Here is a 27,862-nt window from a genome sequence, read left to right as displayed (position 1 = left end):
CTCTAGCACATTCCTAGCCAGAGATATGAGCCTGGGAGCATGTGGAGGCCAATTTTGGCCCACTTTGGCCCGCCTAGGTGCGTTTTCGGCCATAACTCGCCGAGGGAAGGTCGGACACTGTCGGACCCGACGGCTTTCCCCCATAATTCGACCACGCTGAACACGATGGTGTGTGGCTCGTATTTTTCTGACTTACCGTTCTTGAGATACAGCCGATTTCGCCCTTCTTTTCGAGGCCACGCCCCCTTATCTTGAGAAAGTTGGGTCGGACTCGGTATCGTTGGAAAGCTTAGGTCCTCAGCTATCCACACACGTTGGTTTCACGAGTCTAGCCCTTTCCTGCCCAGAGTTAGGAACTTATCATCCCTTGATTCACTTAGCCTATTTCTTACTTACGCCTGGACATGTCATTTTTACTAACCTTAACCAGTCCAAAGTTCTTGCTGGATCGTCTGCTGCATGCTGGACACTCAGTGGCGCCACCTGTGCCCAAAAAAAAAAATGGGGCACAGCCAAAGAGTCCAAATTACTTCCCTCTTTTCACCTTAACTGCAAAAAACTACTAGCGGAAATATAGAAAGTGACGTCGGACTTTTGTTTTTCTGGATAGCTGAGGTCCGTAGCTTTCCGTAGAACTTTTCCCCGCGTCTCTAGCACATTCCTAGCCAGAGATATGAGCCTGGGAGCATGTGGAGGCCAATTTTGGCCCACTTTGGCCCGCCTAGGTGCGTTTTCGGCCATAACTCGCCGAGGGAAGGTCGGACACTGTCGGACCCGACGGCTTTCCCCCATAATTCGACCACGCTGAACACGATGGTGTGTGGCTCGTATTTTTCTGACTTACCGTTCTTGAGATACAGCCGATTTCGCCCTTCTTTTCGAGGCCACGCCCCCTTATCTTGAGAAAGTTGGGTCGGACTCGGTATCGTTGGAAAGCTTAGGTCCTCAGCTATCCACACACGTTGGTTTCACGAGTCTAGCCCTTTCCTGCCAGAGTTAGGAACTTATCATCCCTTGATTCACTTAGCCTATTTCTTACTTACGCCTGGACATGTCATTTTTACTAACCTTAACCAGTCCAAAGTTCTTGCTGGATCGTCTGCTGCATGCTGGACACTCAGTGGCGCCACCTGTGCCCAAAAAAAAAAATGGGGCACAGCCAAAGAGTCCAAATTACTTCCCTCTTTTCACTTAACTGCAAAAAACTACTAGCGGAAATATAGAAAGTGACGTCGGACTTTGTTTTTCTGGATAGCTGAGGTCCGTAGCTTTCCGTAGAACTTTTCCCCGCGTCTCTAGCACATTCCTAGCCAGAGATATGAGCCTGGGAGCATGTGGAGGCCAATTTTGGCCCACTTTGGCCCGCCTAGGTGCGTTTTCGGCCATAACTCGCCGAGGGAAGGTCGGACACTGTCGGACCCGACGGCTTTCCCCCATAATTCGACCACGCTGAACACGATGGTGTGTGGCTCGTATTTTTCTGACTTACCGTTCTTGAGATACAGCCGATTTCGCCCTTCTTTTCGAGGCCACGCCCCTTATCTTGAGAAAGTTGGGTCGGACTCGGTATCGTTGGAAAGCTTAGGTCCTCAGCTATCCACACACGTTGGTTTCACGAGTCTAGCCCTTTCCTGCCCAGAGTTAGGAACTTATCATCCCTTGATTCACTTAGCCTATTTCTTACTTACGCCTGGACATGTCATTTTTACTAACCTTAACCAGTCCAAAGTTCTTGCTGGATCGTCTGCTGCATGCTGGACACTCAGTGGCGCCACCTGTGCCCCAAAAAAAAATGGGGCACAGCCAAAGAGTCCAAATTACTTCCCTCTTTTCACTTAACTGCAAAAAACTACTAGCGGAAATATAGAAAGTGACGTCGGACTTTGTTTTTCTGGATAGCTGAGGTCCGTAGCTTTCCGTAGAACTTTTCCCCGCGTCTCTAGCACATTCCTAGCCAGAGATATGAGCCTGGGAGCATGTGGAGGCCAATTTTGGCCCACTTTGGCCCGCCTAGGTGCGTTTTCGGCCATAACTCGCCGAGGGAAGGTCGGACACTGTCGGACCCGACGGCTTTCCCCCATAATTCGACCACGCTGAACACGATGGTGTGTGGCTCGTATTTTTCTGACTTACCGTTCTTGAGATACAGCCGATTTCGCCCTTCTTTTCGAGGCCACGCCCCCTTATCTTGAGAAAGTTGGGTCGGACTCGGTATCGTTGGAAAGCTTAGGTCCTCAGCTATCCACACACGTTGGTTTCACGAGTCTAGCCCTTCCTGCCCAGAGTTAGGAACTTATCATCCCTTGATTCACTTAGCCTATTTCTTACTTACGCCTGGACATGTCATTTTTACTAACCTTAACCAGTCCAAAGTTCTTGCTGGATCGTCTGCTGCATGCTGGACACTCAGTGGCGCCACCTGTGCCCAAAAAAAAAAATGGGGCACAGCCAAAGAGTCCAAATTACTTCCCTCTTTTCACTTAACTGCAAAAAAACTACTAGCGGAAATATAGAAAGTGACGTCGGACTTTGTTTTTCTGGATAGCTGAGGTCCGTAGCTTTCCGTAGAACTTTTCCCCGCGTCTCTAGCACATTCCTAGCCAGAGATATGAGCCTGGGAGCATGTGGAGGCCAATTTTGGCCCACTTTGGCCCGCCTAGGTGCGTTTTCGGCCATAACTCGCCGAGGGAAGGTCGGACACTGTCGGACCCGACGGCTTTCCCCCATAATTCGACCACGCTGAACACGATGGTGTGTGGCTCGTATTTTTCTGACTTACCGTTCTTGAGATACAGCCGATTTCGCCCTTCTTTTCGAGGCCACGCCCCCTTATCTTGAGAAAGTTGGGTCGGACTCGGTATCGTTGGAAAGCTTAGGTCCTCAGCTATCCACACACGTTGGTTTCACGAGTCTAGCCCTTTCCTGCCCAGAGTTAGGAACTTATCATCCCTTGATTCACTTAGCCTATTTCTTACTTACGCCTGGACATGTCATTTTTACTAACCTTAACCAGTCCAAAGTTCTTGCTGGATCGTCTGCTGCATGCTGGACACTCAGTGGTGCCACCTGTGCCCAAAAAAAAAAATGGGGCGCAGCCAAAGAGTCCAAGTTACTTCCCTCTTTTCACTTATCTGCAAAAAACTACTAGCGGAAATATAGAAAGTGACGTCGGACTTTGTTTTTCTGGATAGCTGAGGTCCGTAGCTTTCCGTAGAACTTTTCCCCGCGTCTCTAGCACATTCCTAGCCAGAGATATGAGCCTGGGAGCATGTGGAGGCCAATTTTGGCCCACTTTGGCCCGCCTAGGTGCGTTTTCGGCCATAACTCGCCGAGGGAAGGTCGGACACTGTCGGACCCGACGGCTTTCCCCCATAATTCGACCACGCTGAACACGATGGTGTGTGGCTCGTATTTTTCTGACTTACCGTTCTTGAGATACAGCCGATTTCGCCCTTCTTTTCGAGGCCACGCCCCCTTATCTTGAGAAAGTTGGGTCGGACTCGGTATCGTTGGAAAGCTTAGGTCCTCAGCTATCCACACACGTTGGTTTCACGAGTCTAGCCCTTTCCTGCCCAGAGTTAGGAACTTATCATCCCTTGATTCACTTAGCCTATTTCTTACTTACGCCTGGACATGTCATTTTTACTAACCTTAACCAGTCCAAAGTTCTTGCTGGATCGTCTGCTGCATGCTGGACACTCAGTGGCGCCACCTGTGCCCAAAAAAAAAAATGGGGCACAGCCAAAGAGTCCAAATTACTTCCCTCTTTTCACTTAACTGCAAAAAACTACTAGCGGAAATATAGAAAGTGACGTCGGACTTTGTTTTTCTGGATAGCTGAGGTCCGTAGCTTTCCGTAGAACTTTTCCCCGCGTCTCTAGCACATTCCTAGCCAGAGATATGAGCCTGGGAGCATGTGGAGGCCAATTTTGGCCCACTTTGGCCCGCCTAGGTGCGTTTTCGGCCATAACTCGCCGAGGGAAGGTCGGACACTGTCGGACCCGACGGCTTTCCCCCATAATTCGACCACGCTGAACACGATGGTGTGTGGCTCGTATTTTTCTGACTTACCGTTCTTGAGATACAGCCGATTTCGCCCTTCTTTTCGAGGCCACGCCCCCTTATCTTGAGAAAGTTGGGTCGGACTCGGTATCGTTGGAAAGCTTAGGTCCTCAGCTATCCACACACGTTGGTTTCACGAGTCTAGCCCTTTTCTGCCCAGAGTTAGGAACTTATCATCCCTTGATTCACTTAGCCTATTTCTTACTTACGCCTGGACATGTCATTTTTACTAACCTTAACCAGTCCAAAGTTCTTGCTGGATCGTCTGCTGCATGCTGGACACTCAGTGGCGCCACCTGTGCCCAAAAAAAAAAATGGGGCACAGCCAAAGAGTCCAAATTACTTCCCTCTTTTCACTTAACTGCAAAAAACTACTAGCGGAAATATAGAAAGTGACGTCGGACTTTGTTTTTCTGGATAGCTGAGGTCCGTAGCTTTCCGTAGAACTTTTCCCCGCGTCTCTAGCACATTCCTAGCCAGAGATATGAGCCTGGGAGCATGTGGAGGCCAATTTTGGCCCACTTTGGCCCGCCTAGGTGCGTTTTCGGCCATAACTCGCCGAGGGAAGGTCGGACACTGTCGGACCCGACGGCTTTCCCCCATAATTCGACCACGCTGAACACGATGGTGTGTGGCTCGTATTTTTCTGACTTACCGTTCTTGAGATACAGCCGATTTCGCCCTTCTTTTCGAGGCCACGCCCCCTTATCTTGAGAAAGTTGGGTCGGACTCGGTATCGTTGGAAAGCTTAGGTCCTCAGCTATCCACACATGTTGGTTTCACGAGTCTAGCCCTTTCCTGCCCAGAGTTAGGAACTTATCATCCCTTGATTCACTTAGCCTATTTCTTACTTACGCCTGGACATGTCATTTTTACTAACCTTAACCAGTCCAAAGTTCTTGCTGGATCGTCTGCTGCATGCTGGACACTCAGTGGCGCCACCTGTGCCCAAAAAAAAAAATGGGGCACAGCCAAAGAGTCCAAATTACTTCCCTCTTTTCACTTAACTGCAAAAAACTACTAGCGGAAATATAGAAAGTGACGTCGGACTTTGTTTTTCTGGATAGCTGAGGTCCGTAGCTTTCCGTAGAACTTTTCCCCGCGTCTCTAGCACATTCCTAGCCAGAGATATGAGCCTGGGAGCATGTGGAGGCCAATTTTGGCCCACTTTGGCCCGCCTAGGTGCGTTTTCGGCCATAACTCGCCGAGGGAAGGTCGGACACTGTCGGACCCGACGGCTTTCCCCCATAATTCGACCACGCTGAACACGATGGTGTGTGGCTCGTATTTTTCCGACTTACCGTTCTTGAGATACAGCCGATTTCGCCCTTCTTTTCGAGGCCACGCCCCCTTATCTTGAGAAAGTTGGGTCGGACTCGGTATCGTTGGAAAGCTTAGGTCCTCAGCTATCCACACACGTTGGTTTCACGAGTCTAGCACTTTCCTGCCCAGAGTTAGGAACTTATCATCCCTTGATTCACTTAGCCTATTTCTTATTTACATTGTAAAAAAAAAAAATGTTGTTTTTACGGTAAAATACCGGCAGCTGTGGTTGCCAGAACTCGACCGTTAAATTGCGTAAAACATTTTTGTCATGTACGGTAAACAAATGTATTGATACTGTTGATTTTACAGTTACAAAATGTGCTTATTTCATCATTTTACCGTAAAAAATAAATAAATTACATTTTAAAAAACATTGTTTTACCTGAAAATTTACATGAAAAGTTGTTGATTTTACAGTTAAAAAAATGTGCTTAATTCAATACTTTACCGTAAAAAATAAAAATTTTACATTTAAAAAAAACTATGTTTAATTTACATGAAAAGTTGTCATTTTTTACAGTACAATACCGGCAGCTGTGGTTGCCAGAACTTGACCGTTAAATTACGGTAAAACATTTTCCTCTTTTACGGTAAAAAAATATATTGTTACTGTTAATTTTACAGTTAAAAAAATTTGATTTTTTTGTAATGATTAAAAAAACTGAAATTCAGAAATAAAATCAGAAAGTAATAAAAATAAAGAAAATATTAAAGCCGCAAGCGGCGATGACGGGCCCTCGCTCACCCATGCCACCGCGGGGCCTGAGGCACGCCGGGGCTGTGGCGTGAAGGTGAAAGGGTGAAAAAACCTGAGAGGAGGCAAAAAAAGCAATTTTTCGTTCATCCACCAGGGGGCAATCACCGCATGTGGTCTGGTGCGTTCAGGGGCCGCCCCTCATCACTCATGTGAAGTTTGGAGTGAATCGGACAAAGCATGAGGGAGTTATGAGCAGTTAATGGTTCGTCCACCAGGGGGCAGTAATGGGATGCGTGCAGGTGCGTTCAGGGTCAGTCCCTCATCACACATGTGAAGTTTCGTGTAAATCGGACAAAGCATGAAGGAGTTATGAGCAGTTAATGGTTCATCCACTAGGGGGCAGTAATGGGATGCGTGCAGGTGTGTTCAGGGTCAGTCCCTCATCACACATGTGAAGTTTCGTGGAAATCGGACAATGTTGATGTAAAATATGCCACTTCCTGTTTCCACTAGGGGGCAACATGAGTGAGATCGCCTATGAGCATATGGAGACGTTGAGGTCGTGACCCTGGACCTGTGTACCAATTTTCATGTTGATACGAGTTCAATAAAGCCATCCAAAGGGCAAACGTATTGTCATGGCGAGGAATGGTCGCCGCGTCGCCACACGGACGCCATTACTCGTAGCTTCACAGCGTTCATGATGGAGCTTCACCAACTGGTTCTGCATGTATTAGAAGTGGAATGAAGTTGATGGGGCAAAGTATGTACATTTTCCAAATTTTAGTCCACTTCCTGTTACCACCGGGGGGCGCTATGAGTTACGTGGGAAGTTAATATATCGGGACGTTCAGGGCGGAGCCATCATCATGTCCAGCAAGTTTGAAGTTGATTGGATGAAGTATGTGGGCGTGAGAGCCACTCGTATGGACATGGCGAGCACGCCAAAGTGAATTGAGCGCTGGCAGCCACGCCCTTTGACCTACGGACTCACGGAGCACAAGATAAGCTCAGCTAGGTCTGGAGATGTGGTGTACCTAATTTGAACTTGATCGGGCGAACGCTCTGGGAGGAGTTAATTTTAGGCGGGAAAAATCAAAACCAAAATGGCCGACTTCCTGTTGTGTTGAGGTCATGAGGTCAAGAGGATTTTTTGTATATCTGGGTATAATACATATGTCTACCGAATTTTGTGTGTGTATGACAAAGTAAGACGATGGCGATGCCATTGACACGTGTTTGTAGGGGGCGCTATTCAGCCATTTGGCCACGCCCATTTCCAACGACTTTAAAATATCAAATTTTTCGCGAGGCCTGATGTGCATGCCAAAATTCACGCGTTTTGGGGCATGTTGAGGCCCCCAAAAATGCGATTTTAGGGAGAATATAATAATAATAAACATAGCAATTACAATAGGGCTTTCGCTGGGCGACTTGCAGTCGCCGCTCGGGCCCTAATTAGACGTAAATATTTTAAAATAATCAGCCAAATTAGCAGTTCTATTGTTGGATGCAGAACCTGCCAGACAATAGTGCATTCTATTCTGTAAACTTAAAGGTTGAATATGTAGGATTACCAGAACAACAGAAAAAGAATTCCAGCAGTCGATTGCCAGACCGTTGCTAGGTAATTTTGAAAAAATATAGCTTTTAATAAATATTCTACATATTCAACCTTTAATACACAGAGCATTAATTGATATTGTCAAATTATTTCATGTACCAAAACAGCAAGAAAAAATATCCATATCACCGTAACATTTTTAAACATAGAAAATCTTTATTTGATATTTATCAAATATTTGAAGTTTAAACATCACAAATATCTATGAATGAGAACAACATTGTAAGAACTGTTCACAATTTCACTTTAAACGTACAAGTTCTCCTGTTATCTATTCACGAAAACTGATTTGTTCAAAAGTACGTTTTTCATTCATCAATAATTACGGCTCAGGTCGAGGTGGCGTCTGTGAAAAGTTACCGCGGTGCAGTGAGGACTGTGAGCGGGGCCGGCTCTACGCAGGGGCAAGAGGGGGCAGTGCCCCCTCAAATAAATGTCTTGCCCCCTCAAATCCAAACTTTAGAAGTTGAGAAAGCACATTTTAATATAGGATGTGTAGCTATATTACCAAAGAGAAAGAAGTTAAGTTGGGGGTCCGCCCGCTATTCAGACATCCCTCTATCTAGACATGCCGGTAGTCCGACACTTTTTGATACCGCTATTCCGACACGTCGTCTTTTTTTTTCTTTTCTTCTTTTTTTTTTTTTTTTTTTTTTTACAGCTGCGATACCCAGGCGCGTCTCTCTCTCTCTTGATGAGGGAGTGATGTTCTTAATCTCAACAACTAAACTATCAAGTCACAAACAAAACTGACACACATGATAAACAAACAGCAGTTTGTTTGTCAAGTTAACCTGTCACCTTCAGCACCACGGACAGCGCCGCGGATGAGCCGCGAGCAGAGCGTCTGGGCTCTGGGCTTAGGGCCTGGGGCCTCATTTATCAAAACTGTAAGTAAGCAGTGTAAAACTGCTGCTACTAAATGTTTTGCTTAGGCCTACAGCGAAAAGACACCCAAAAATATTTACACCTTTTTCAGATCTATCAAACTGTGCGTGCACAACTCTCCACAATTTCTCTTCGATAAATCAAACTGGATACAAGAATGGTGCGCAGTTGCGCACGTGAACACACCCCCGTCCCCGGAACGTCTAGACACAACCATATATGGTCAGCACGTGCATATTAATTAGCCATGTGCTCTCTGTGGAGCGACAACAAAGTGACAACGAAGACAACGGGCGGAGGGTGGGGGAAAGAAAGCGAGATAGCTACACGGCATCTCTACAGTCTCTCTACCTCATCTCTACTGGACTCGGTTTAGGTCATTTTCTATTACAGCTGAGTCCTTCACAGTTCCTCCTCAGGGCCGCGTTGTCTCGCTCTTTATTATCTCGTCAGCTCCAAACACACGTGCACCTCGTTAACTCAGGTGACAGAATAATAACAGTCTCATAGCTGCAGATCAGGGGCGCTGCTGCCGGTGTGTTTTTAAACTTGGAGGGTTTGTTTTTTTCTTCTCTAATAGGCCTGTGTAGTTGTGTATGAGAAACAGTGTCTCAGATGAAAAAAAAAAAATCAGAAGGACACGTCTGACTATAACGTAATCAATCAATGTCGGAAAAGCGGAATGTTTGAAAAATAGTAAAGTTCAAGTACAAGTTGACAAAATTATCTGCAGTAGCACAAAAATCCGCCGAAAAAGGAACAGTATTCTTTTCTAAAATGTTCTGTTCCTTTTTTTTTAATATTCATAAGACTACCTTTCAGTTTTGTAAATCTTGACCATAGTAGACCCCCCCCCCCCACACTCCTCTTCTCAGAGTACACCAGAATGCTTCACTCACATTTTTAAATCCCAAAAAATTTCTGAGGGGGATGCCCCCAGACCCCCCTACAGGGGTTTAGCTACTCACCTTTTTCACCCCCTCTGGGTTTGCAATGCATCTTCAGGTATATGCACCCCTAACCCCCCATATAATGTGGCTCTTTGCATTAAGACAGTAAAAAAATTGGGCTCTAAGACCCTGGTTGGCCCCCTGGCCCCTAGTTGGACAGGTCTGAAGGCAGAGGCCTGACAAAATGCAATCCACTTCTCCAGGTTGGCGTTGGACACATAGTCAACAACTCAATTCACTGAAGTTACTGTAAGCACAGAGAAAAAAAAGTGCTGGAGCATGATGTGTTCACATGATGCCCCCTTCACATTTCTGACTGCCCCCTCATATATGCCTACCTAGAACCGGCCCTGACTGTGAGGACTGCACATGAAAGCTGCATTCAGGTGCAGTCGGAAAAACGGCCGTCGGTAACAAACCAGGTGTCATTTTAGTCAAAGAAGTCCAGAGAAAGCCGGTAAAACGTGGGTCAGGTCAACAATACGACATCGCCATGACAACATATTGTCATGTGCATTGTTTTGCCTTGTGCTGATGGGCCACTTGTTTACATAAAGGCTTGTTTAAACTGTTACCTGCAGTGGCTGTTGTCCGTCTGCTATTTGTTTACATAAAGGCTTGTTTAAACTGTTACCTGCAGTGGCTGTTGTCCGTCTGCCATCTAACTGATTTCACGTGAATGCAGCATGAAAAATATGACTGAACTGCTTGTGATATACTGTACATCTGCAACGCTAGATGGGAGTAATTCTTACACAAAAAACTTTTAAAACTGTTCTAATTTCAAAACCAATGTAGTTAACTGAACACACTTTATTTAGATTTCTCATCAGCATAAGGGTGAATAGATAACGACTGACTAATGACTTAAAGGGATAGTTGAACATTTTGGCAAATTGGCCCATTGCCATAACCCCTATAGCAGGGGTGTCAAAGTCATTATAGTTCAGGGGCCGCATTCGGCCTAATTTGATCTCAAGAGGGCCGGAACAGTAAAATGATCGCATTTGCATATTAACCTGTAAATAACAAGAACTCCACATTTTTCCCTTTGTACTTTGTGCAAAGTACATTATTAAGATGTGTACAGTTTATGAGCTATCCTTTTTACAAAAAAATATGAACATTCTGAAATTTAGGGCTGGGCAATATGAACCAAAAGTAATATTGTAATTTTTTTTTTAATTGAATGGCAATATAGGATATACATAGGCCTATAGCCTATTTATACTATTTCCATGATGTAATTATGAGTTTCCACCAATTAGCAGCCAGTAGCGGCTTAATATTTTTGTCAGAGGCAAATCCTTAAAAAGGCTGTCAGTTCTAGGTCAAAACCACATGTGGCAAATGACACAGACAATTGTAGGTATTGGGCTGATATTAAATTGTAGCTATAGGAAAAATACATCTCCCTCTCTCTCTCTCGCTCTCTCTCTCTCACACACACACACACACGCACGCACGCACACACACACACACACACCTGTAGCTGCGCTGTCCCTCTCCTCTCTCTCTGTTCCCCTCCTCTGTTGCTTTGAGCTCCCAGCTGTGCGTGGATACGTAACTACAGGTTATATCTGGCTTATCACCGGGCCAGTTCTGCCCCCAGGCCGGTTCTGCCCCACCAACCCGACCGGACACGCCGGTTCGGATCGAGAATTTGCGCTAATGAGTCCGGCCACGTCGCGCCGGGGCTTCATCAGCAGGTCGGACCGTGTTGGGTTTTAACTTTCAGGCCCAGTGAGAACTCGAGCCAAGCTGGACAAAGAGCAGGACTTTAGCGGTGAATGTCGGTGCTGTCCTTACACTACGCAACGAGCCACTGTTGTTGTGTTGTAGTAGTCAATACGTGAGAGTCGGCGGCTCTGTGTCTCTGTTGTCCGCTGCAACTTGAGGGAGGGAGGGAGGGGCGGGGGGGGAGAGGAGAAGTGGCGCTCACTCAATCTGTGAGGGAGGGGCGGGGGAGTGAGCTCAGCAGACTGCTGAGAGAGGGCCGAAAGAAACGGAACTCCAACATTTGTCCCGCGGGCCGGATTGGACCGCCTGGCGGGCCGGTCCCGGCCCGCGGGCCTTGACTTTGACACCTATGCCCTATAGTCATAGCAGTAGGTCCGTTACCTTTAATTGTCGGTGTAAGCTATTTTTAGAACAGCGGAGCGGAGCGGCAGGCTTGTGACAGCCAGCCTGTCCACGCCCTCGTAGCCGCCCCTCGCTGCGCGCTGTCCGGCGTTGATTTGCCGGTGCGCCGCGGTGTCGTGGCGCCCAATACAAATGTATCCGCCTCACCTGGCATTCGGGTCCTCAGAGTGTGTCGCAGCAGTGTCGGAGCTCTCATGCTCGTGCTAATTGCTACAGTGAGCCGCATCATCCTCGTCCGTAGTAAAAGCGTCCTGCTCGTCCACGCACCCTCTCGCTCCTCTGTGTACCGGACCCTGGAAGCACTCCACTCCTCTCCTCTTCTTCCGTGTCCCCGCTGTCCCTTGGATTTCCCTCCTGGCTTGATCTCCTCCAGGAGACGGATTCCCCTCGGGGAGACAGACTGACTGACCGACTGACTGTCGCTCCCAGGTACCGAGTTGTGTTTTTTTTCCCCTCTTCCGCAATAGGGTTTTTTTTTCGTTCCTACTCGGCCTGGTGTTTTTTGTTTCCCCGGAAACGGTGTTTTTTTCTCTCACGAAGAGTTTTTTTTTTCACCTTCAAAATAAACTGCAGAGTGGAACTGCGCAAACCAACTGAACTTTCGATTTTGCTGTCTGTTGTGTTGTTGTTGATATTGTGTCAATACAGCTGTTTTGGGTTACATTTTGTGTTGCATTGAGTGTTTGTTATTATTGGTTTATTGGTTTTTCTGGGTTTAGGGAATATATATTTATATACATATATACATTTATATATTTATATATATAAATATATTTCCTTTGTGTGGTTTTTGGTGTATGAAATTAACAGTGGGTAACGACAAAACGAAGACTGACAAACAAAACAAAAACCTATCTTACGTACCAGGAGAGAGACCTGGTTGGCACCCCCAAACCCCCCCCACTAAAACACCTACCGAAACCGTTACAGGCTGCTCAGAGCTACGCTACGGAGGCTAATGGAATTTCTTGGTTTCCCTCACCAAACTAATCAAATACAAAATCCCCAAACTCCAAAACGCTTTCGTGGACAAGTTGTGACCTGCACATTCACCACGCTATGAGACAATAATGGAACATTACGAAACTGAGCTGTTTTCGAGGTAAATACAGGGTAAATGCAGAAACTGCTTGCTGAAAAACTGTCCCTGAATGCAACGCGCATCAGCGGTTTTGCATGAATTTACCTCTAAAACGGCTCCATTTCGTAATGTTCCGTTATTATCTCATAGCGTGGTGAATGTGCAGCGCACAACGTGTCCACGACAACGTTTTTGAGTTGTTGGGTTGTGTATTTGATGAGTGAAACCAAGAAATTCCCTTAGCCTCCGTAGCGTAGCTGTGAGCAGCCTGCTGCTCCGCTCCGCCGTACTAAAAATAGCTTACACCGACAATTAAAGGTAACGAACCTACTGCTGTGACTATAGCGATTATGGCAATGGGCCAATTTGCCAAAATGTTCAACTATCCCTTTAAGTGAACCATTTGTTTAAGTATATGAACTGTATACTTCCAGTTAAGTGTTGACCATTTTAATACAAAACATTCCTAGCAAGTTTACCTTAATTTGTTTAAAGTACAAAGCAGTGCAGTAACGCTGAACATGTACAAAATGACTTTAAGAACACAATGTGTGCAGTGTATAGAACACTCACTGGAAGGTCCACTCATGGTCAGCCAGGTCTGAGATCAGAGTGAGGACTCTGGGATTGACTGAGAGGACTTTTTTCTTCTTCTTCCACTCGACTTTGGTGCCTTTCTCAGGATTTATTGAAAAGAAACACCTTTATGGGGGAGAGAGAGAGAGAAATCTCAGGTGGGATATCAAATGCCCTGCATTTTTTTAATGTTATAAAAAGAAAAAAAAATTACCGTTGGAGAAACTCCAGTGTGGACCGTAGCTCCACTGGGTAGTGTATGTTGAGGCAGTAGTAACTGCCAAACATCAGGCAGATGGCAGATGTGAAGGAAGTGATGTTGTCGTTGACAACCACTTTGTCGATGCTCAACATAAATGTTTCAGCGTCAAAGCAGGAGGACCCTAAGAATAAACATGAATAAAAAAAACAAACAAATAAATTCAATGGTACTTATTCCAATATAGGATAAGTGTAATACAATCCACTGTTGGCAGAACTTTTTATCAGGTTAAATGTTAGCCAGTGTCTCAAAGTGGGCTACAAGCTAACATGAAAATAAACAAGCCAAGTACAAGTGGGTGCTAGTATACCGATAGAGAAAGCTTGCAGGTTTGGTTCAGTTTACTTACCACACACAATAAAGCAGGGTGTTGGTGGCACATTCTCCACCTGAACCTCCTCAGCAAGGCTTGTCTTCTCAACGAAATGGAACAGATGATCCTCCTTCTCATCAAAATGAGCCAGTAATAGAAGCACCATCTGTATGACCTCTTCTGAGCAACCAGTGGACTGACCTCTTTCAGTCTGAAGCTTGAGAAGAGTATCCAGAACTTGTTTGTGTTTATGTGCATCAACACGTTTGAAGAAGTTTAAGAGACGTGCACCCTTTTTGTCCACATTGGCAAGGAAGGACTCAATCAAACTCACGCCAGTTAGTTCTTGAAGTGTGCTGCCATACCAACTTCCTTAGACAAAAATGGCCATTCCTGGCTTAATTTCTTGATGCTTGCACCATTATTGATCTCTTTACGCTGTGTGAAATAGGTGGACTTGATTAAGTCTTTCACAGCATCTGAATTGTCGTTCATATTTTCAAACATCTTCATTTTTTCTTTTTTTTCCAGCTGACTCTCCACAGTCTCAGAGAGCGGCAGATGTTTTGGCTATCCAGTTGACACAGCCATACGTGTCTTGAACACTTGCTCTTTGTTCAGGAGATATTTCATCAGTGTCATCATCATCTGATGCTGCTTTGCGTTTCTGTATCTTTGGTGTGTCAGGTCGTTTGACATTTTCAACTCTTGACTGGAGTTGCTTAGCCAGGGAATGATATCCAAGTCCAATAACATCACCATCAATGACATCTTGAAAAGACTTTGGATACCTGGCCACGATTCTTTTTGCTATCTCTGTGGTGTGGTGTTTGGTTGGATTCTTACAAATCCTCATCTCGGAGACCACAATCCTTATCATTTCTCGTCGTAGTTTTGCACTTGGCCTTTTCTCTCTCTCTAAACTCTGTACTAACTCTTCAGAGAGCTTCTGCCATGGTATTTTAAAATTGTCCATCCAGTTTGGTGCAAGTCGATCACAGCTTCCTGAGGATGATGATGTTGCTGTTGATGATGCTGGTGAGGAAGAGACTGAGGACGGAGAGGAAAGGCGAGACACTGGAGAGGAACATGGCAGGGCCGTAGTTGGAGTGAATGAGTCTGTAAAAATACAACAAAAGAGACTTGAAATCATATAGCCTTTAATGTTTTTGGTCCGGGTATAAAAGCATAATCTGATTTTCTGTCAAAACCAAAAAAATACGGAAACAGCGCCCTCTTTTCCTTTTTTCGTTTTAAATCAATAATGGAAAAACATTTTTTGCTGTCAGCATCAAAAAACGATAATACGAAAAAACCAAAATCAAATAACAGCCCAAATTTGTTTTTGTTTTTCTCTTTTCTTATCAATGTGATGGCAGACAGACCGGAAGCGCAAGTGAAGTGTAAAAACTTCAAAATAAAAGTAGCGAGCTAACTTATTATCATACACATTATACCGTTCTCTTTATACACCCAAAGTGAAACTATAACAGCTGATTGTTTGGGAGAACGTGATTATTAGAGTGTTAGTGTGAATACATATTGTGCGAAAACCTTTACTGCTATTACATTTCCTGCTTAAATAAAGAACATCTATGAAGTCCCCATCACCCACAGACTGACCACAATAATATTATTAATATCATTTGAAAATGAGAACTTATTACCTTCAGTGCAATTGATGTATAGCCGCAAGGTGGCGCAGAATGAAGGACCTGAGGGCTTTACTGCAGAAGAGACTCAAAACATCCAGGCTCTGTGACACAGCCGCAGAATGCAGTTGATGCTGTGGCTAAACATCAACTGAACCGTCATCATAACTTCATAAGTTCTCATTTTCAAATGATTATTATTATTGTGATTTGAAGCCGTGTCAGTTGTGACTGTGGGTGATGGAGACCTCTGCTGGTAACTTTACAGATGTTCTGTATTTAAGCAGGAAATGTAATAGCATTTAAAGTTTTCCACAATATGCATTCACACTAACACTCCAGTAATAATTATATATCACGTTATCCCAAACAATCAGCTGTTATAGTTTCACTTTACTAAAATAAATGTAGCTAATACATGGGTGTGTAAAGAGAATGGTATAATGTGTATGACAATAAGTTACCATGCTACTTTTATTTTGAAGTGTTTACACTTCACTTGGGCTTCCGGTCTGTCTGCCTTCACATTGATAAGAAAAGAAAAAAACAAAAACAAATTTGGGCTGTTATTTGATTAAGATTTTTTCATATTATCATTTTTTGATGCTGACAGCAAACAAAAAAAGGAAAAGAGGGCGCTGTTTACTTTTTTTTTTGTTTCGACAGAAAATCAGATTTTACTTTTATACCCAGACTGTTTTTCTACTCTTAAAGAAAGTGTTAAACTATTAAATTACTTGTGTAGCCCCATAAAATAAGTGTGCTGTGTGGTAGTGTCAATGTTTTACACTCACCCTTTTGGGCCCAGGCAGCCACCAGTCTCCTGGCCTGTATGGGCTTTAATATTGGCAGCAAGTCTCCCTCTGTAATGTACTGCAAATCATCTGTTGTTACTGCACCAAGTGTCTTCAAAGCATCTTCTACTGACTTGACAACTTGATCAGGAAGATCTGGAAGCACTGCTGCTATGGCATCGCTTATCTGCTGTGATTCAGCCATATCTGTTAAGACACACAAAAGAAACAGTTTGGCCTACTGATATAGTGTGACAAGAGACTGTGCTTCAATGGGACAATCTGGTATCCATTGTTTATGTAATATGATAAAGGCCACATGTCAATTAGTTCACTAACAAGTCTGCATTCTAATCTTCCTGTGTTTTTTACAGAGTACATGTGGTAGTGTGAAAGAAATTCCTCACTCTCATCAGAAAATGAAGGGCACAATCATCTTTCACAAGAATGAGGATGATTTCACCAAACTCCACTGAATCATCATTCTTGGTGACAACAAATTGGCCCTTCCTGTAATTTATCCCATTATACTGCACACCACTGGGATTTTTTGTATTTCTTTCAGTGAAGCCAAAATGGAGAATTGTGCTTTTAACTTGCTCACTGTAAAGCTCTGAGTAAAATGGTGATCCATCTTTTATTTGCAAGGCTTGAGGACTCACTGACCCAGCAGACAGAAAAGTCTGAAACATCTGATGCCTTTCTGAAAGAGTCAAACACAGATTTTTGAAATTCTTCAGATGCCTTGTACATCTTTTGAGGTAACTGTGTTTGCTTTCAAAACGCATAGTCCATAGCCTGATGAGTGGGCCAAATTTCAGGATCAGTCCTGGGTAGTGCCGCAAAAAATGGTGTTTAGGTCTCAACTTGATTTCTGGAAATAGTGCCTTCCTGGTTTCCAAATATTCTTGGATGAGAACATCCAGATAGGCGACCTGAGCCTTGGAAATTTGCTGAGCACAAATGAGGTCAACAATGTCCTTAAGCTGCAATATTAACTGCCACACATTATCTTGGGAGTCCTGCACTTTGTCCCCAATTATAAGAGGCAAAAGTCTCAAGAAGTTCCAATTTTGGACAGCATGTCCACTCAGTTTCAGTATGTGAGGACTGACCTCACAAGGTTTGGAGGAAGCATCTGTTGTTTTGTATTTTAACTGCTTGATTCGCCTGTTCAAAATTGTGTAGTTGAACCATTTCTTTTTGTTGATGAAGTACTTGAGGTAAAGAGCAACATCGTATGAGAGGACACCCTCAAAGATGTCGTGACCGAGACAGGGGGGCATGCCAGGTGAACAAACATCAAAGTTTTATAGAGTATTAAATACTGACCTGAACTTTATCCCTTGCACTTGTGGAGCATCCTCTGTCTCCAGCTGTTCAATGGCAGAGCTGTAGGTTTCTGGTGTCCGCTCCAGTCCACAGACGTTAGGATCAGCACCCTGAAAATCAGTTCGAGAAATCAGACAATATCTGCAGAAGTACTGAGATGAACTGAAATTTTCTGTGAAACCACCAATGGTGTGAGAGCCCAGGTTGTCTTTACTACAAGTTCATCTCCCATTGTTATCCCATTTTCCTCCAGTTCTTTCAGATCAGTAAGCAGTTCAGAAAAAACCTTGGCATGGCCAAAATCCTTAAAATCCTTCTCTCTACACAATAAAACCAGCTGCATGTGGTCAACATTTGATCGTACATGGGGGGGCATGTTGAGAAGAGAGAAGTACACAGCCAAAACCTTGTGCTTTTTTTTGCAGAACCCAATGGGTTCACAACTTCGAAAGCATCCTGGTACAAAACCAGTTTGAGACAACTTGGGTTTTCCTGAAAAAATGTGTGTGACATAAACACCTTACCATCACAACAGTCAGAGAGAACATCTGCTTTGGAAACATTATTAGGATCCACTGACATGAGGCCCTGCCAAAAACCGGATTCGTGCATACTCTTTAAAGTTTTTAGCACAGGAATATAATAGGCTCCACATATTTGAACATGTCTTTAAAGCACTGGGTTCTTGAATAAGCAGTTCTCATGGGCCCTGTGTGGCAAGCTGTAAACAAGTCAGATTGTTTGATTGTGTCACTTATTTTTACAATGTCTTCATCTGAAACTGACATATCTTTTAGAAGCAAGTTTAGACGATTCAAAGTATATGTCTGTCCCAACTCGTGAATATTCTGCATTTCTTCAACAATGCTCTGGATGGTAGACACTGGAAGAAGATGCTGTCCCTGAAGTTTCATGTAAAACATGCATATATTTCTCAGGTACAGGTCAGAGAAATTAGACCCATCCCCTACAGTGTCTTCAGCATCTGTCACATTGGCAGCTTCCTGTATGGTAGCACTTGTAGTGGGAGTCTCACAGTATGTATCTTGGATTGCTGCACAAATCACATTTTCTGACCAATGTCTGTGTTTTCTGGACATGTGAGAGGTAAAAGACGTTTTTCCAGTGAATACACTTTTGCATCCTCTCACTGGACAAGCGAAATGGCGTCCTTCTGCTATGTGCTCCTTCAAGTGAGGAATCAGCGGTTTAGTTCCCTCACACTGGCGTTCACAAAGTGAGACGGTGCATTTTAATGGCGTTATGGTCACATCCTGAGTAGAAGTGCGACTTTAACGCTGTATAGCCTGAAAACACCTGCTTACAACTTGCTCCAACTCCCCAGCTGTGGAAACACTCTACTGTCATCCCCCTCCCCAAAAAAAGCACTGTAAAGATGCCGAACGATCTCAGGCCTGTCGCCCTGACGTCCCTTGTAACCTTGTAATGAAGGCCTTGGAGAGGGTCGTTAAAAATCACATTGTTACAGTAGTGGACTCTGAGCTGTGTCGTGTTCTTCCGCAATGAATGCCAACAGACGAGACTTTTAAGTTACCTACATTTATTCAGCAGGACTCACAACATGGAACTCCTCACTAGCTTATCTGTTAAGCTGCTGCTCTGCTCTTAACTTCCTGTTTACGTCTCAACGTGTCCTTCAAAATAAAAGCACATGTAAAACATCTTGGATTCCACCACATCTCCCCTTTTTAAAACATTGGGACTGAGACAAAATTATATCTATATTTTCCTATAATAAAACTTTCCCAAACTCTTATGCCTTTAAGAAATGAACACCATGCATTCTTCAGAACAAAACATTTCCCCATTTCACCCACTTGTCCAACATCTCTTTTCTCACAAGTCCAGTCTCATAGGTTTTACCACCACTCTGCCAAACCTAGTTCTGGTAGGGACGGGTGTTAATGTCTTTTGAGTCTGATTTGGGGACCCAAGGTGACTTGGCGTGTTTGAGACAGACTCAACTGGCTGAGTTGGTGTGCAGGGTGTCTGACTCTGAGGAACAGTCTCTGGCATGGGAACAAGATGATGCCTGTTGCGCCTAATGGTGCCTGAGGGACTGTCCACTACATAAGAGCGGGGTGTGGAGTGGGTTGAAACCACCGTGCCTTGAGTCTTGGTATCAGTAATCCACACAGGCTGTCCAGGTGTGAGCTGACGTAGATTCCTCACACGGTGTCTCTTGTTGAATACTCTTGTGTCTTTTATCTTCCTCTCTCCTTCTTTCTCTGCAACTGTGGCTCTATCAGGAAGCTCTGGGCTGAGTAGAGAGGGGTGCTGGGGCACTGGTGTACGAAGCCTGCGGCCCAGAAGCAGTTGAGCAGGACTGTAGCCGTTAGACAATGGAGTAGCTCTATATGCTCATAGAGCTAGATATGGATCTTGAGCTTTCTTTAGTAGTCTTTTCACTGTCTGTACATGTCGTTCTGCTTCACCGTTGCTTTGAGCAAATCTTGGGCTGCTTGTAACATGTTTGAATCCATAGGCTGATGAAAAGTCAGTGAACTGTTGGCTGGAAAACTGTGGGCCATTGTCACTGAAAAACAGTTCTGGGATGCCATGTCTGGAAAAAATAGACTTCAGATGCACAATCACATCCTCTGAACGTGTTGGCGTTAGTTTAGCAATCTCCACAAATCTTGAGTAATAATCCACTACAAGCAGGTAATTGCAATTGTTTAGGGTGAATAAGTCTGCTCCCACCTTTTGCCACGGCCTCTCTGGGAGCTCACTCGGCAACAGCGGCTCCACAGGATTGGTGCGTTCTCTGATGCAAGTGGTGCAGTTGGTCACAAGTTCATTCAGTTGGCTGCTCAGACCAGGCCACCACACTGTTTCTTTCGCCCGCTCTCTGCATCTTGTCATCCCTTGATGTCCTTCGTGAAGAGCCTTTAGGACAGAGCTGCGCATTGCTGTGGGAATGACAAGTCTGGAGCCTTTAAGTAACAGTCCATCATGTACAGTAAGTACAGCTCTTTCTGACCAGTAAGTTTTTACTGGACCTGTGAGTTTACTGTAGTCAGGCCAACCTTTTTGACAAAATGACATAACTACAGAGCAAACACTGTCTTTTTTCAACTGATCTCTCAGCTGTGCCATGTATGATGAGCTAGCTGGCATGTTGTGGATTACCTCATCAACATAGATGTTTGTGTCTTCCATTAGATCTTTGTCTGTCAACTTTAAACTTGAGTTAGTGGTGACCGGTGCACGTGAGAGAGTGTCTGCTGTGTGAAGATCCTTGCCAGGTGTGTGTGAGATAGAGTAACTGTACCTCATGAGCCTAAGTCTAAATCGCTGGATCCTGGGAGGGAGCTCTGTTAGTGTCTGATGACCTAACAGGCTAACAAGAGGCTTATGGTCAGTCTCTAAGGAAAAATGTCTCCCAATAAGAAAGTCTCTGAACCTTTCACATCCCCATGTTAATCCTAGTGCCTCTTTTTCCACCTGAGCATACCTCTGTTCCGTCTCTGTCATTGAACGTGATGCGTATGCAACCGGCCTCCACTGTTCTCCCTCTTTTTGCAGTAGGACAGCACCGAGTCCATACGAAGATGCATCCGCCGACAGTTTCAGCTCTTTGTTGGGGTCGTAGAGTGTCAGCACTGGAGGTGAGGTGAGATCATTTTTCAGCTGATCAAATGCATTTTGTTGTACACAGCTCCAGATCCACTGATTTTTCTTGGAGAGAAGGTCCCTCAGTGGTTTGTCCTTCTCTGCCAGCCCTGGGATGAATTTCCCAAGCTGGTTAACCATGCCCAGGAAGCTGCGGACTTCACCTGTGTTAGAAGGCTCTTTCATGTCTCTTACAGCTTGTGTCTTGTCCGGGTCCGGCTGCACACCCTCAGCAGACAGGATGTGGCCAAGGAACTTGACTTTGTCTCTGCTCAGCTCACACTTCTCCATGTTTAGTGTGACGCCGGTTTCTTGGAGCTTGTTCAGCACTGCATGAAGCCTTGTGTCATGCTCCTTTTGATCTGTACCCCATACAAGAACATCGTCCATGTGGCAGACTACTCCCTGCAGCCCATCGATGATCATGGACATCCTCCGCTGAAAATGTTCTGGGGCCGAAGCTATGCCGAAGGGCAATCTGTTAAAATAAAAACGTCCAAAGGGAGTTATGAACGTTGTGTACAGTGCTGACTCTGGGGACAAAGGGATTTGCCAAAACCCTCTATTGGCATCCAATTTGCTGAAGAGTCGAGCTCCTGCGAGAGATCCAAGCGTCTGCTCTACAGAAGGTAGGATATATTTCTCTCTGCCGACGGCTTCATTGAGGCGGGTGAGGTCTACACAGATGCGCACTGAGCCATTTTTTGATGGCACTGGAACCATCCCCGAGCACCATTCTGTTGGTTCTTCCACTCTTGAAATGACTCCCAGACTCTCCATTTTCTCCAGTTCCTCCCTCACTTTACTAAGTAAAGGAATAGGGACGCGTCTTGGTGTAGTTAGAGAAAAGGGGATGGCATCTGGCTTAAGTTTGATTGTGTATGGCTGCTGCAACATCCCTAAGCCTTGACAAAGTTTTGGATAGGTCTCTGCCATCACTTTCTTATCCAAGCTATCTAGTCTGGAGACAAGGTTAAGCTTCACGCTAGCTGGTCTGCTTAGCAAGGCTGTATTTAAGTCTTTTATCACATACACATCCTCCTGAATCACCTGTTTCCCCTTACATAGTGACTCTGTGTATTTGCCTATGACAGAAAGTGGTGTACCACCTGGGCCAAATAGTGGTCTGTCTGTTTCAGTTAGATGGGAGTCTGTATCAGCGATGGTGTAGTATGTCTGGGCTGGAATGGCTGAGACATCCGCTCCTGTGTCTATCTTAAACCTCACTTTGTGGCTTCTGATAGTCAAATCTGTGTACCAGGGGTCTGTTCCTGCATCTACTGAGCCTAAAAACAAAGGTGTATCTCTACAAACTGTACTAGATTCCACTACATGTACTGCTTTGGCTGACTTACACACTTTACTGTAGTGTCCCTTTTTCCCACATGTGTGGCATGTCACCTCCTTGGCTGGACACTGCCATTTTCCATGTGCAGGGGTTTTTCCACACCTGTAGCACTGCTGGCGATCCGTTGGTGCTTTGGACTTTGTTGCCAGGTGTTTATGTTGATACAATGTCTTTGGTGTAGGCTGCTTTTGTTTCTTATGCTTTGCCATCACTGCATCAATTTCACCTTTAGCTTCTCCCCTGAGATCTGTTTGCTGTCTTTTGATCACTTCCGACTGACGTGCCATGTTGAGCGCTTTTTCCAAGGTCAACTCTCTGTCCAGCTGCATCCTCTCTGCTAGACTTGTGTCTCTGAGTCCCACTACCAGGCGGTCTCTTATCAACTCGTCGTGAAGTGCACCATAGTTACAGTTTTCAGCTAAGGTATACAAAGCAGTGATGAAGGAGTCCACTGTCTCATTAGTCTGTTGTACCCGTTGGTTAAATCTTGCCCTTTCATAAATTACATTTTTCCTGGGCACAAAATATGTTTCAAATGAGTCTTTTACTGCTCCGTATTGTTGTCTCTGTGCGTCGGATAAAGCTTGGCCCCGCAGTATATCGTCCGCTTCATCCCCCATACAGTAGATCAACGTGTTTACCTGGTTAGCTTGAGAGCTAAGATGCAGGTTGCTAGCCAGTCTGAATCTTTCGAACCTTCTGATCCACCTCTCCCAGTCCTGGGGTTTTGAGAAGTCGAATGCTTCTGGAGGTTGAATCGTGAACGTTGCACTTGGAGGTGGGTTAGCAGGGTTAGCTGCAAGCTGGGGAGCCTGTGCGACGGCCACATCAGCGGCGCCACCGTCGGACGTCATTTTTCCACTCCGAGTCTTGGAAAAAAAAAAACTACTCTCCCGCTGCTTTTCCTCTGCTTCTTACCGCTGCCGCAGTTCTGACACCATGTCGTGTTCTTCCGCAATGAATGCCAACAGACGAGACTTTTAAGTTACCTACATTTATTCAGCAGGACTCACAACATGGAACTCCTCACTAGCTTATCTGTTAAGCTGCTGCTCTGCTCTTAACTTCCTGTTTACGTCTCAACATGTCCTTCAAAATAAAAGCACATGTAAAACATCTTGGATTCCACCACAAGCTGGATCCGCTCCAGTTTGCATATCGGGCGAGGAGAGGGGTGGACGACGCAAAAGCTTTTATCATAGACACCATACACAAGCATCTTGAAGCCCCGAACACAACAGCCAGGTTGCTGATTTTTCCTCTGCATTTAACACTCTGCAGCCACATATTTTAGCTGAAAGACTCACCACCCGCTTTCATCTTGATAACAGTCTCATTCTTTGGATCCTGAATTTTCTAACTAACAGGCCACAGAGAGTGCTGGTTAACGACATTTTTTCCGATCCCATCTACACTTCAACTGGTTCACCACAGGGCTGCGTTCTCTCTCCTCTCCTGTTCATTCTCTATACTGATGAATGCCGATCTACCCACCACAACTGCCATCTTGTTAAGTTTGCCGACGACACGGTCCTCCTGTCCCTTCTGTCTGGCTCCTCCCATCACCACAGGTCGTCTTTAAGTGACTTTGTGGATTGGTGTGACAGATCATGTCTGGAGCTTAATGTGACCAAAACCCAAGAGATGGTAGTGACCTTCTCCAAAAGACAGAGGGAGCTGGCTGAGACTGAAGTCTCCACCATTCACGGCGAACCAGTGGAAGTAGTGGAGAGGTACAAGTACCTGGGTACAGTATTTGACCACCAGTTGAAGTTTGACCACAACACAGATGAGATTATAAAAAAATGCCAGCAACGCCAGTACCTCCTGAGGAAGCTGAACTCCTTCAGTGTGAGCAAAAACATCCTCACAACATTCTATTACTCCTTCATAGAGAGCATCATCACCTTCTCCTTCACATGCTGGCTTCATTCCATCTCACTCCAAAATAGGAACCGGCTGTCTGGTGTTGTCAAGCTCTGCTCCAGAATCATTGGTCTTCCTCTAAGACCTCTCTCCACTCTCTGTGAGCAACAGACCTTGAGGAAAGCCAGCAGGATCCTTCAGGACCCATCTCACCCCCTCTTCTCCACATTTGAGTGGCTCCCCTCTGGGCGTCGTCTCCGATGCCCGGGCTGCAGGACTCAGAGAAGGAGGGCGACCTTTGTGCCCAGAGCTGTCCTCCTGCTCAACTCGCAGCCATCGCTGGCCCAAGAACTGTGTGGAGCCCCACCCAATCCCAGCCCCACCCAATGCCCCACCCAATGCCCCCAGCCCATCCCCATCCAGTCACTTCAACCCAGCCCCACCCAACCACCCAACACCCTCCACCCACCACTCACCTCCTAAGTTGTGTGGAGGGTTGGACTGGACTTGATTGGCCTGAAGGACATGAATGCACTGCACTTTAAAGTTGCATTACTTATTATTTATTTATTTATCTCATACTTGTGTGTGTGTGTGTGCGTGTGTGCATGTGTGAGTGTTTGCTGTTTATTGTGATCTTACCTGAACTGCTCAGCGTGCTTTTTAATTGCCCCTTGGGGATGAATAAAGTTTTTTGAATTGAATTGAATTGAACACATTTAAAAACATGTTGGGGTTCATTGCGGTGTAGTTTGCAATGCAAAACATATGCTTTTACAGACTGAACGGTTCCTCCACATATGTTGCAAGAGTACATCATAAATAGACAAATCCGCCTCTGTTGTATCCACAATAAGCTTCAGCACATAGCCTGATCCTACTTTAGCCCGCTAAGTGGGTAAACACCGCACACTAGCCACGAGCTCCAGCACATAGATGGATCCTGCTTTAGCCCGCCAGGCGGATAAACCCACACCACGGTTTTCAAAAGCAGTCAAAATAAAGAAAAAAAAAATACTAATAAAACAGCCCGTCTCCTAAAAACGTTTGCACATGTATTATAGGCGTTTCCAGGCTGTTATGACAGTCTAATGTAGCTAAACGTAAAGCTATAGGGACATGGCAATGTTAGCTAACTGTAATGCAACCCTCTTAATAAACCGAATAAACACAATTCAACTAAAGCATTTAAGGTGTGTTGATTCACTTACCGAGGTAACTAAAGAAGAGCTCCAACTTCTGGCTGAGGCAAAACTGAAACTCCTCGGTGGATCTGAAGGTGAAGTCCGACACGACGTTAGCCAGCTCCGGAGATGCACGGAGGTTAACTGAGGTAAACAGACGGGAGTCAGATACAGTGCGCTGATTGGCCTATTTGAAACGCGGCGCGTTAATGTCAACCAATGCACAATCCCCAAGCTGTAGAGGGGAAATACAACTTTTACTCATTTTCCAGTCGTTTTAAAATCATTCCCTGAATTTGAGATGCTTTTAAATATTGCAGTTTTTAGATGCTTTTAAAATCATGTTTTGAAATGCCTCTAAAATTAATCAGATGTTTTTAAAATTATTCAGTGGTTTTTAAAATTGAATTTACCTCTGGACCATATTTTTAACAAGTTCTTCCCGTAAAAATGAAGGTATGATTTTGCAGAATGTTTAACCCTTTTAGTCATGGATGTATTATGCAGTACGGACCGGACCTGTCACCGGTGACAGGATTCTACACCGTTTTTTAAAACCGTTTTCTGTTATTACACCCTGTTAAAGTATAACACAGTAGAGAAAAAACAACTGCCAGATGTTGAAAGAAGTTGTCCTGAAAAAAGGGACAAAAGCACATACTCATAGCAGCCTGTATGACTTTTACAGCTAAAAAGACAAAATAAATCCAGGCAGACTGGTTAATATAGGTGTTAGAGGGTTAACAGTTTTATACTGTAAATTAAAATGTAAACATCAACAAAATCTTTAATTTTGGCAGAATAATGCCGTTAATTTTACAATAATTTCTCTTTTGTGACTTCGGTATTTCCCCATGAATTTTTTTTTTCTTCATTTTGACAGAAAAAAATCTGTGTTTTCTACATAGTACGACTGTAAAAATTAAAGTTATGTATTGTTTCTTGATTTACAGTAATTAAATGTATTTACTACGGTGACATACCATTTTAGATTTTACGGCCTTTGACTGTTGCTATTTGACAGTTTTTTACCGTAATTTCTACGGACTTTTTTTTACAGTGTAAATAAGAAATCGGCTAAGTGAATCAAGGGATGATAAGTTCCTAACTCTGGACAGGAAAGTGCTAGACTCATGAAACCAACGTGTGTGGATAGCTGAGGACCTAAGCTTTCCAACGATACCAAGTCCGACCCAACTTTCTCAAGATAAGGGGGCGTGGCCTCGAAAAGAAGGGCGAAATCGGCTATATCTCAAGAACGGTAAGTCGGAAAAATACGAGCCACACACCATTGTGTTCAGCGTGGTCGAATTATGGAGGAAAGCCGTCGAAATTTGTCTCCTACACTGTCACTGAGGTTTGAGATGCAACCCAAATTTTCGACCTGTAATTTACAAATTTGACATCATTTAATTCATTCATCACAACGCAGAGCTCATTTTTCCCGACTTGTGAGTTGTCTTGAACGCAGCATTTAACAGCATTTTGTTTACATAGTAAGAAAACACTACACGTTTATGCAATGAAAAGGTTGGCATGGTTGCCCTTTAATGTCTCTCTAAGGCAGGTAATACAAGGACATGAAGAAAGTGTTTTTTTTTAAAGTTCAAGATAGACAGTTGGAAAAACAAAAAGGTAGAATATCCATCCTCCTTGTCTCTCTCCTTCATGCTGTCTCGGTCTACTGTCTCAGCCTGCACCTCACAGTAATTCAACTTTTCTGTAACTAGGACACATTCCTGCCACATGAACCCCAGAGAGGCAGTAGCCTTCATGAGATTAGTGTGGATCCGGCAAAGACAGCTTAGTTCAGAGACAGGTACAGGTGGGCGAAGGCGGCTCTGATGCCCGACTCTACAAATCACCTCCTATCCAAAATGCCAGACCTGTCTTGTTTCATTTCCAGCTCATTCAGGCTGGCTGAATGTCTGCCTGCTCTCATTCATCTCTCACAGACCTCACTCTCACATTCATTCATGACGTGATGGGCTATATTTTACTGAGGCTGTTATGATCGCAATGTAGACCACTGTTCTGCTTCTCTGTTCACCATTATGTAAATTTAATGCTGGTATAATTCATAACAATGTATTTGGAGCATTTTATTTTTCATGTGCTGCTGTTGACTC

General features: G+C 44.6%; 2 long non-coding RNA genes across 2 annotated transcripts; both read right to left on the bottom strand.

The window, feature by feature from the left end:
• Positions 1–13,345: 13,345 nt before the first annotated feature.
• On the bottom strand, positions 13,346–14,962 carry LOC146975311 (uncharacterized). Its single transcript, XR_015037337.1, has 3 exons — positions 13,958–14,962; positions 13,561–13,729; positions 13,346–13,472 (listed from the first exon to the last, which is right to left on the bottom strand). It is a non-coding gene; the product is annotated as an uncharacterized LOC146975311 (long non-coding RNA).
• A 14-nt stretch (positions 14,963–14,976) lies between these two features.
• Positions 14,977–18,341, bottom strand: LOC146975310 (uncharacterized). The gene is made up of 3 exons (XR_015037336.1): positions 17,700–18,341; positions 16,368–16,574; positions 14,977–15,040 (listed from the first exon to the last, which is right to left on the bottom strand). It is a non-coding gene; the product is annotated as an uncharacterized LOC146975310 (long non-coding RNA).
• Between the last annotated feature and the right edge of the window lie 9,521 nt (positions 18,342–27,862).

This window comes from Trachurus japonicus, chromosome 13 (assembly GCF_045865225.1).
Source record: "Trachurus japonicus isolate A0001 chromosome 13, Traja_1.0".
In the NCBI taxonomy this organism is placed as follows: domain Eukaryota; kingdom Metazoa; phylum Chordata; class Actinopteri; order Carangiformes; family Carangidae; genus Trachurus; species Trachurus japonicus.
Note: the sequence above shows the minus strand (reverse complement) of the source record. Positions and strands in the feature narration are given on the sequence as shown.